The 11,582-nt window shown below is 33.6% G+C and overlaps 1 pseudogene; it reads left to right on the top strand.

The window, feature by feature from the left end:
• The first annotated feature begins 7,415 nt into the window (after nt 1-7,415).
• On the top strand, nt 7,416-8,675 carry LOC145822069 (MDIS1-interacting receptor like kinase 2 pseudogene; annotated as a pseudogene).
• The last annotated feature ends 2,907 nt before the right edge of the window (nt 8,676-11,582 follow it).

Below are 11,582 nucleotides of genomic sequence, written 5' to 3'. Positions count from 1 at the left end.
ATTGATTGAATGCTAGATTTAATTTTGAAGAGAAATGAAATTTTCAACTCTCCCTCCAATCAATATGATTCAAATAATTTGATTGAATCCCACATAGAATTTTGTAGGTTCTCTTTGAAAAATCTTTTCCTATAAATAGCAATAGACTTTCATAATCTCCTCAAACGACTCCTTTAAAATCTAGAGACTTTCACAAATTCTACTTTTAATACCTAGAAACCCATCAGCCATCAAGCCCAACAATCACTATAAGAAATAGCCAAAATTTAAAAAGAAATAAACTATGGGGGTGTTTGTTTGGTTTTTTTTGAGCCAATTTATAGCTACTAGCTTTCGCAAAGCTATTTTGAATTATTTGGTTAAACTTATTTCAAACAGCTTCTGATTCCAACAACTTATTTTAACTAAAAAAAGCTAGTTCAGAGAAGCTACTCACCTCTTACTTTTGATTATCAACTTCTGCTGTGGACATGTTAATTTACGGTTATACTTTTAGATTTTTTTTTTTTATTTTATTTTTATTTAAAAAAAAAAAAAACCCAAATGGACTATAGATTATTATTATTATTATTATTATTATTTATGAGAAATGCAGACAAGTAATGAATAACAAAAAATAAAAGTTAATTGAAAAAGCTACTTCATAGCTTATTTAACAAACACTACTCAACAATTTAAATCTATAATCTAACGGCTACACCAAACAGAATAACAGTTTCTAATTAAAGTCATAATCTATAATCTGTTAAGCTATAATCTATAATCTATCTTAAGAGCTACACCAAACAGGGCCTATAGACAACTCTCTTAATAAGAGAGAATATAATCAGTCTTTGTCATTGACTAGGATGGACTCTCTGGACATTGGAGTGTGGCTCAATGGTTTAATAGCCACACCTTTAAGGTGTAGTGTGTGAGAGGCCAGGGTTTTTAGTTGATAGAGCAGCAACGAATCGTTTAGTTGTAATCTAATTGTACTAACATACTAATGCTATCTTTGATCCAAAACAAAAATACTAGGATTGACCCCTGTGATCTCATGAATAGAAGTATACAAAAATGGCCAATTGAGCTATCACAATTAGGTAAAATTCTACAGCCCACTTGTACCCAAAAATATATATATATATATATATATATATATATTATAGTTGACTTTTTTTTTAGTAACATTTTTTTATTTTTATAAAGTGAATACTGTGTTTGATTATTTTTAATGACTTTTCAGCAATTTTTTTAGTTTATTGACTTTTTAGCCAAAAAAACTTGGGTAAATTACAATGGTGATCCTTGTTTGTGTCAATTTAGTCAATCTACTTTCAATTGCTTTAATTGGATTAATTACAATTTTTACCCTTATAGTTTGATCTAAAATTTCACTTTAGTCCCTATAGTTTCAATTTAAATAATTTGATCCCTTCACTTAATTCTACTTTCAATTTAGTCTGTCTGTCTAAATTAAAGTTAAAATTAACAATTTTTAGACACTTGTCACTTTAAGTCTACTTTCAATTTGGTCCTTCCATCTAAATTAAAAGTTAAAATTAATAATTGTTAGACAATCAATTTTCTAAGGTGCATACAGTGACAAAATTAACAAAAATTTAAACGGAAGAACCAAATTAAAACTAGACTTAAAATGTAAGGATCAAATTGCTCAAATTGAAACTATAGGCACTAAATGAAATTTGGGTCAAACTACAGTAATGAAAAGTACAATTAACCTGCATTAATTTTACCCTTGAACTTTGGTTGTTGCTCGTAAGTAGTATAATCCTAAGTAGTATAAGTACTTTTCTCAAATATAAACATCACCAACTTGATAATATACAAGGCCAATTCCCAAGTTTACAAGCCAAAATTAGAAGTTGTTCAAATCCAACTCAACTTATGTTGAGAGTTGCCTAACTCTACTCAAACTCGATTGTTATTCAGACTCATTTGCTTAAGCCTAAGCCTGACCCTACTTGTTTATATGATAATAACAGTTTAGATTATTTTAATATCATTCAACGGTTAATAATTTATATGTATGTTTATATAGAAGCTTTAAGTCGCTCAAGTTGCCTAGTGCCTCTAGGCAAGCTAGGGCTGAATTTTTACCTAAGTTTGCACCGAATTAAAAAAAAAAAAAAAAAAAATTGTCACTCGAACCATAGAAGGATTTTGGACTGTTGAGTCTGCCCAAATTACTCCTCTAGTCAGAGCCAGGATTCAAAAGTATTATCATCACCTAATAAAGATAGGGGTGCCAACTTGAGCAACTTGAGTTTAACTATAAAAATTTGGGAGGTCCAGTAATGTAATTTTAATTTAGTCAAGATTTAGATTAAAATTTGTCAATTCCAAATTAATTGCAATCAAAACCTAGGTAGAGACTCTACAAACTCGATCAATCTAAATTCTATTTTTAAAATATATAATTACTTATAATAAACATAAAAGATACCATAAAATATTAATTATTTTTATACAGTTAGATTTAATCATATTGCAAGGAAATTAATTCTAATGTTTGGTGTGTATAACTCAAATTAATTTTCTTATATGCTCCATATTTAATTATTTTTATTTTTTTTTATAGTAGAAAGTGCAGTTTATTGATTTAGGACAACTCATTGCTCAACTCAAGTTAAAATTTTTATGTTAATTCAAGAAAAATCCTTATACACTTCAAGCTGAATTCGGTCAAGTTGCAGCACTAAGTAGAAATCTACAAAAGCAGTAAAAAAATGTGTAAGATCACAAATTTCTCTAACCAATAACCCAACCACAACAATGACAAAAAATTGAGAGGAAATTTTAGTTCCCCAAATTATCACTCAAAAATTAGTTCAACCTCTATTCTTTTAATTATATCAATTTTTATATTTAAATCATTTGATTTGGATCAATTTGTGTAATATAGATTTTTACCCACTCAGTTTTCAACGTACTACTAATCGATCAATCCTATTGAAATTTATCTAGGGAATAAGCTAGCTACAATTGCTATGAAAGAGAGAATAAATCAGGAATCGACTCAAGGTAATTAGAGGCTTAAAGAGACAGTTTTAAATAAGGCTTTTTATATTTTTTTTAATATTTTTTTGTAAAAATTATTATTTAAAATTTATTTATAAAAAATTATTAATTAAATATTTAAATTTAAGTTTTCTAATATATTCAAGGGTCTAATTGATATTTAGAGATAGTTTAGGAGGGAAAATAAAATTTTAGATAAAGTTTCGATGCCTCATTAGCAAATTCTATCTAATTTAGATGGAAGCTAAAGGTAGAGGTCAAATTGATCTAAAATTTAATAGTTTAGGTGTAAAATTAATATAATTAAAAGGACATGAGTTAAATTGATTATTAAGTGATAGTTTGAGAGGCAAAATAAAATTTCTTTTAAACTTCAACAAAAGCAACAAAAAAAAAAAAAGTGTCTAAAGTAGTTATTTCTAGATTTCCACACAATCTCTTTTTCTTCTATTTTTCAGTATAATATTAGGTCTATTCAACATTCATGTAGCTAGGTTCTTTCCAAAAACTTCCCCAAAACTAAAGATCAAAGATAAGGGGATTAGTTTTTCTTCACTAATTAAGACATGTAACGCCCTCAAAATAAACCCATTATATGTATATCATCGACATGCATTATTTAAAGAAAACAATTTATTAATTCATTCATCAGAGTATTACTAAATAAAAACATTACATGTAACATCAAATTAAATGCCCTATGGGCTTACATCTTTCCAAGCCAACACTTGGACACAAAATATGAGTTCTAACTCAAATACAAATAAAGCCCTAGGCTTGATTATTTAACAAATAAAAACAAACAACTAAAGATAGTCTTCACAATTCAAATCCTTCCAAGCTAAGTCCTGGGAGGTAGCTTATCACCTGGACCTGAAAATGATGTTCCCATAAAGGGTGAGCCACAGCCCAGTAGAAATATACTAAACCAAATATAAGCATTGAATAAAGCATCAGTATTTAATAGATGGTTAACCAAGATAATCAATTACATCATCTTACAGTCTCATGACACTAATGTCTAAAACACGTTTTACTTTCCAACATTATCAATATGGCCCAGAACCTGGCCAAACTTACAACAGTGAACTATATATATATCATAATCACATTCTTCCAATGTCAACAAACAATTGAGACTCAGGCTCAAATCAAAACACTTCATACTCCCAGTTTGATACACATTTTAGTGCTGTATCAATAAAACACTTCAATATAAATAAGCACACATAAAAGTGATGCTAATGAAGTTCATCCCCTATCTCCTCCCAAACAAAATCCGGTTTAGAGGTCCATCCCCTATCTTCCCCTAAACCGTGGAGTACATCCCCTATCTCCTCCCACACAAAACAATGTATGCAAACACATAACATATACAACACACAATCAATACACATAATGTCTGTATTAATTCAGCAGTCAAAATTGATGACTTAATCAATGATTAGTTTCAGTTATTCCTAATCCACATGCAGTGTCTACAACAAGCACGACTATCCTCCACCGATAGCCCAACACAGTTATTTCTAGACTTGGAAATAAATATACCAACAATTCAATAGGCGAGTGATTTAAATTATCCATCTACACCATTAATCAATGAATTCCTCAATTCCCTTAAATTAATTATACAAATTAATTAATTAATACAACTAGGGTTTTTCCCAAAATTATCAAAGTAACCCCAACATATCAATATACCAAAACTTAGAACAAAACCTATAAAATGGAGTAGGAAATCCCTACCTCGAAGAAAACAACCCAAATGGAGAAGACAGAGACGAATACCCAAATACCAATGTGCTCCAAATCGCCAAATGTTTAGATTAAATGCAAGCCCTCGACTCCCTCTATCTTTTTAATAAAGCAACTAGGGTAGAAACACACTCTAAATAGATCAAACCTAAGAGAGAAGGTGAGTAGTGAGAGAGAGAAGTCGGACCTAGGGTTTGGAATCAAAAAGAAGATGAAAAAGACTGATCAAAACCCGTTGCTGCGTATATAAACTGGACAGGCTCGCTCGAGCGAAGACTTGGTCGCTCGAGCGACCAGAAACAAGAAATCCTCGCTCGAGCAAAGAAAAGCTCTCTCGAGCCAAGAATGCAATGCTACAGGTCCATACTGGACGCAATCTCTCGCTCGAGCGACCAAACCCCAGCTCGAGCGAAGAACCAGAAACAACATCTCGCTCGAGCGACCAACTCCTCGCTCGAGCGAAGAACCAAAATTCTAGACAACAACACTTGGTTTCTAAACCCAACCAACCTGAAACAAACCTGCCCAACACATCCTATAACTCCAAATAAGAAAATATGGGACAATATGGGACAACAACAACAATTATATAATGACAGAATCTACGGAACCTAAGTCCGGATACAATAATCAAATGGGAAAAGACCGGGGTCGCTATAAGACACAAAGATCTTAACCTTAGCATGCGGAACGGACTCAAGTCGACCATCATTTTACCTTAAAAAAAATTACATATATGGGACCTAATTACAAAGACTTCCAAGTTCAAAGTCTATATAGCATCAACGATATGGGAACCAGTAGAAAAATTGTGTATAAATTAGAGCCTTGAACACTCGTTAGTTATCTATCAAAGGAAAAAAGGAAAAAAGAAAGGCAATGGGACCTTTAGAGAAACCACTTTGCCTTTTTTCCTTAGTCCTGTTTGTTACACTCTTTTCTTCAACCATTAATGTTGCTTCTGCTTCTGCTGAAGAAACTAATGCTCTCCTCACATGCAAAGCCAATCTGCAAAGTGCAAATGATTCCCTGCTAACTTCATGGATCCTTCCACCCCATGATAGTGGCTCAACAAATGTCAGTCCCTGCAATTGGTTTGGAGTTTCTTGCAACCTTGATGGAAGCATCATTAGATTGAACCTCACAAATTCAAGTGTAAATGGTACGCTCGATAACTTTTCATTTTCATTGTTTCCCAATCTTGCATATATCAAGCTTAGCAACAATAAATTCTTTGGTGTCATCCCACCTCTAATTGGTTCCCTCTCCAAACTCATCTATCTTGATTTGTCCACCAACCAGTTCTCAGGAAACATCCCACTAGAAATCGGCCTGCTAACAAATCTTGAAACTCTCCACTTGTTCGATAATCAGTTGAATGGCTCAATTCCTCAAAAGATAGGCCAGTTAAAGTCTCTAATTGAGCTTGATTTGTACACCAAGAGTCTTTCCGGTCCCATGCCTACTTTAACCAATTTGAGAAACTTGACTCGTCTATATCTCTATGGAAATGATCTTTCTGGTTCCATTCCTCCCGAAATAGAAACCTAGTCAATCTCGTTGAGCTCTACATGGATGGAAACAATCTCACAGGTTTTATTCCTCCCACATTGGGAAACTTGAAAAACCTAACTGTGTTGCACTTGTTCAACAATTCCCTATCCGGTTCTGTTCCCCAGGAGATAGGACAGTTGAAATCACTACAGAGCCTAACCTTTCAAACCAACAATCTTACTGGCTCAATCCCAACATCTTTAGGTGATTTTAGCTCCCTAGCTCAACTATACCTCTAGAACAATCAACTCTCCAGTCCAATTTCTAAAGAATTAGAGAACTTTAAGTCCTCATTTATCTAGAATTGAGTTCGAATCCACTTAGTGGTCCCATTCCAGCTTCTTTAGGTGATTTGACCAATTTAGAAATTCTAAACCTCCACTCCAACCGACTATCCAGCCACATTCCACAGGAATTTGGCAATTTGAAAAAATTGGTTGAGCTGGTACTGGATGAAAATCAATTTTTTGGCAATCTCTCAAAGCTTTGCGAAGGTGGTAAACTTCATTACTTCATAGCGCACCACAATCAGCTCACATGTACAATCCCTAAATGTCTGAGAAACTACTCGAGCTTAGCCACAACTCGCTTTGAGGGAAACCAACTCATTGGAAATATATTTGAAGATTTTGGCACTAATCCAAACCTAGTCTACCTAGATCTGAGTAACAATAATTTTTATGGCAAATTCTCAGAAAATTGGGGAATATTCCCAAATTTAACACTCATAATAAAAGCAAGAAATAACATCACGTGTAGTATTCCACCAGGGTTTGGAAAGTCAACACAGTTAGAAAGACTAGATTTATCTTCAAATCGTTTAGTTGGGGAGATCCCAAAGGAATTTGGAAAGTTGACTTCTTTGGAGTGGCTAATTTTGGCTAATTCACTTTCAGGTTGGATACCTCAAGAACTCAGATCACTAAACTAAGTTGTGGAAACTTGATCAATCCACAAACAAATTTAGTGGGCCAATAATAGGTATTTTAGAGAACTATCGAAATCTGTTTTACTTGAATTTGAGCAACATGTTCAACCAGAAAATTCCATTATAGATTGGTAAGTTATTTCAACTGACCGAGATGGATCTGAGCAGTAACATTCTCATAGGGGAAATACCATTGGAAATCACAAATTTGCATAGCTTGGAAAAGTTGAACCTCTCCCACAATAAACTCTCTGGTCTCATTCCAAAGGATTTTGAAGATATGCGTGGCTTGGTGTGTGTTGATATCATACAATGAGTTGCAAGGTCCTATTCCCATGAGCAATGCTTTCATGAATGCATTAATAGAAGCATTGCAAGGGGACAAAGATCTGTATCAAAATGTCACGGCTTGCAGCCTTGCAAAATTCCTTCTACATTGCACACACACACACACACTCTAGAAAAAAGGACACTTGTTCTTATAATTGTGCTCCCTCTTGGTGGAGCGCTCTTACTTCTAGGTGCATTCATCGGACTTCTCATCGTCTTCGACCCAAGAAAGAGAAAGTCATAAGTTGAAGAGGGTGACACCCAACCTTCGAGTGAAGATTTGTTATCGATATCAATATTCGATGGAAGAGCAATGTACAGTAGTTGTGAAGAAACTTCATCTGTTATCTGAGAGGGCTGATCGGAAAGATTTTTTAAATGAGGTAAGGACATTGACAAAAATTAAGCATCGAAACATAGTGAAGCTTTTTTGGTTCTGTTCGCATGCTAGACACTCTTTTCTAGTTTATGAGTACCTCGAGAGGTAGCTTGGCTGTAATTTTCAACAAAGATGAAGAAGCTAAAGAATTGGATTGGCCTAAGAGGGTGAATATTATTAAGGGTGCGGCAAGTGCTTTGTCATACATGCACGATGATTGCACACTAGCCATTGTTCACCAAGACATTTCTAGCAACAATGTCTTGATTGATGAGGAGTGCGAGGCTTGTGTTTCAGAATTTGGCACTGCCAAGCTTTTGAAGCTAGACTCCTCCAACTAGAGTGCATTTGCAGACACATATGGATATGTTGCACCACGTAAACATAGTTTTTTTTTTTTTTTTTTTTTGCAGAGCTTGCTTACACAATGAAGGTAACTGAAAAGTGTGACATTTATAGCTTTGGTGTGTTGGCACTGGAAGTGATCAAAGGAAAGCATTCGGGAGACTTCATCACCTCCCTATTGACCGCAGCTGTTGAGAACATAAAGCTAAAGCATGTGTTGGACCAATGCCTTTCACCTCCCTCCCCTGAAGTTGAAGAGGTAGTGATGTGCCATGTAAAATTGGCAATTGCATGTTTGCATGTCAATCCACAATCTAGGCCAACCATGCACGCTGTTTCTCAATTGTTATCCACCTGAAAAATTCTGTAGAGCCTTACCTATGTGCACAGAATTGCTGCCCATGAAAATGCCCATAATTGATCGCTTTCTATTCTGCATATTTTTCCGTGCACTAATTTTGTGCACTTGGCAAAACTTGAGCCTCATAGACTTGTGCACTGACACTGCAAAGCTATTTTGTTTAGTTAGGATAAGTTAGATACTAGATAAAATCCAATCCTCTCTATTACCTACTAAAATATACTTTTTATATAGAGGTTTTTATTGTAAAAATAAATATTGAGTGAAAATTAATAAAAAGAGAGATGTAGCCTTGTGGCTTGTGTGTGTGTAGTAGCCAAAACACACAAACATGATGTGGCTTCTCTCTTTATTGTCATCTTATTTTTTTTATTTTGCTTTGTTTTATTTTATTTTTCTTGAATATAAACCTTGTAGAACCAAAAATTGGTGGATTCTTTTACACTGATTTGAAAAAGCAAATGTTGCTGGGATGCTTTTTTCCATTGAATAAATTATGTATAAATTACCAAGTGGTTCAAATTTGATGTTGGTGGTGGTGAGTTTGTGGTGGTGATTCTGGTTTTGATGGTGATTTGAGATTTGGTAAATAGGGAGGGAGGTGGTTGTTGGCAGGTCAAGAGGGGGTGGTTTATGAGGGAAGCTGTAAAAGCGATGGGAGAGGGAAAGAAATTAACATGTTACAAATAACATCATAAATTTCATCTAATGACATACTACAAATTTGTTAAACTAGACACAAAATCTAAATCTCCAGTACATGGTGTGGTTTATGAGTGATAACTAATATATTTGTGCTAAGCCTCCAGTATTGTCACTATAAATCTAAATCTCTGTTTTTTATTTGTTTTTGTTTTGTTTCGGATTGTGAATCTAAATCTCTATTTTAGTAAATGAATTTTAACAAATTGTATTTAACATAAAGATTGAAGATTGCAATGAGCTTAACAGCAGAAACAGCTATAGCAATACACACAAGTATTCTTATATCATCTTCTAAAAGGAAATTTGATATTCTTCTTTTCCATTTATAAGGGATCTCAAAAATCAATTGTAAAATTAATCTCAAAGCTTTTGACAGTAAACCCTAAAATTGGGAAAACCAAATGATTAATTTCAAACATGTAGAGATTTATCACAAGAATAATGTTGTTGTTACCTGGCGATGAGGTTGAGATTCTGAAAGTCGGTTCCGTAATCGATGAATTGTTGACAAGCAGCTCATTGGAGTTTCATCAAGATTAGCACTATGTTTGGGAACCTAGGAGAGAAAAGAAAAGAAATGATTACTTAAGTTATAAAAAAAAAAGAAAAGAAATGATTGTGATTTCTCTTCTTTTTGTTTGGATAAGGCAGAAATAAAAGAAAAGAAATGATTGTGATTTCTCTCATTCTTATTTGGTTGGGTTTCATTAGGAGAAAAGAAAAGAAATCATTTTATATTATATTACCAAAATAACCTTTTTATATTTTCAATCATTTTATTTCTTTTATTTTTGTAGGGACAAAATTGGTATTATGAAAATAATGGTTTCTTTTCTCTCCCAATCTCTCCACTTTTGGGAAGATTGAAATGAGGCTTATAAGAGAAATGAGTTTCTCTCCATTTCTCTCAATTTCTTCCCATTTCTCTCCACTTAAGTTATCCAAATAAGTAAAAGAAATACATATCTCTCCATTTCTTTTCTTTTCTCTCCAAATCACTTAATCCAAACATAGCGTAGGTGAACGAATCAATGAATATCGATGATGTATGCGAGTGTTCTCTCTCTTCTAGGGCTAATAGCATCCCCAATAACAGTACCCTATTACCAATTTTTAGCTATTTTAAGGTGTGAAAATTTAAAAAATCATTCCCAATAGCCTTTTTAGGTGGTGGGTTAAAAGTCATTTTTCATCAATTTTTAATTCATTTAAGTCACATCATCTTTTTATTATTCATATATTTTTTCAAAAAAAATAATTAAAAAGTCGACTTTTAACCATCTTCTTACAACACACGTTCCTAATGTTAAACATATAACCCTTTTTCCTCTTTACTCTCTCTAATCTAATACTGTGATGTAACAACATCTTCACTGTAACGCCCTCAAAATAATAACATTAAACCCATCAAATAAGACATGCATTGAGATGTAAAGGTTCCACATTCTTCCATTTATCAGAGTTCTATTACATAAGTATTACATGTTAACAATAAAAGCAAATGCCCTAAGGGCTTACATCTTTCCAAGTTAACACTTGGTTACAACAAAAGAGTACTAACTCATACACATTAAGCCCTTGGCTTGAATTTACATGTAATACATCAAAAGTAAAACAACAAAAGTGTGCCCGCCTCTAGCCTCCCAAGCTACGTCCTTGGAGGTGGCATGCTACCTGTACCTGAAAATGATATTCCCATATAGGGTGAGCCACAGCCCAGTAGAAATATACTAAACCAACCATGAACAATGACTAAAATATTAGCAATTGACAGATGGCCAACACTGATACATTCACATAAATCACATATTTATGCCACACAACTTATGAGTCCAAGTTACCTTTCATTTTCCCTTTTTCAACGGATAGACATATAAACACCACCCACATTCTAAACAGATATGTATAACAACAATATCCACATTCTCAGATAAGCAAATAAGCTATATCCACATTCTACAACAGATATGTATATCAACAATATCCACAGATAAGCATATAAGCTATATCCACACTTCACAAAGATAAGCATATGAGCTCTATCTTCACTTTACTAGACAAGCATATGAGCTGTATCTACGGAGTTCATCCCCTATCTTCTCCCAACACTATCCGGTTTAGAGGTACATCCCCTATCTTCCCCTAAACCGCGGAGTACATCCCCCATCTCCTTCTCTACACATAACGTATACAAACACATT

The sequence above is a fragment of the Camellia sinensis genome, chromosome 3 (assembly GCF_055761805.1).
Source record: "Camellia sinensis isolate YWXY chromosome 3, ASM5576180v1, whole genome shotgun sequence".
In the NCBI taxonomy this organism is placed as follows: domain Eukaryota; kingdom Viridiplantae; phylum Streptophyta; class Magnoliopsida; order Ericales; family Theaceae; genus Camellia; species Camellia sinensis.
Note: the sequence above shows the minus strand (reverse complement) of the source record. Positions and strands in the feature narration are given on the sequence as shown.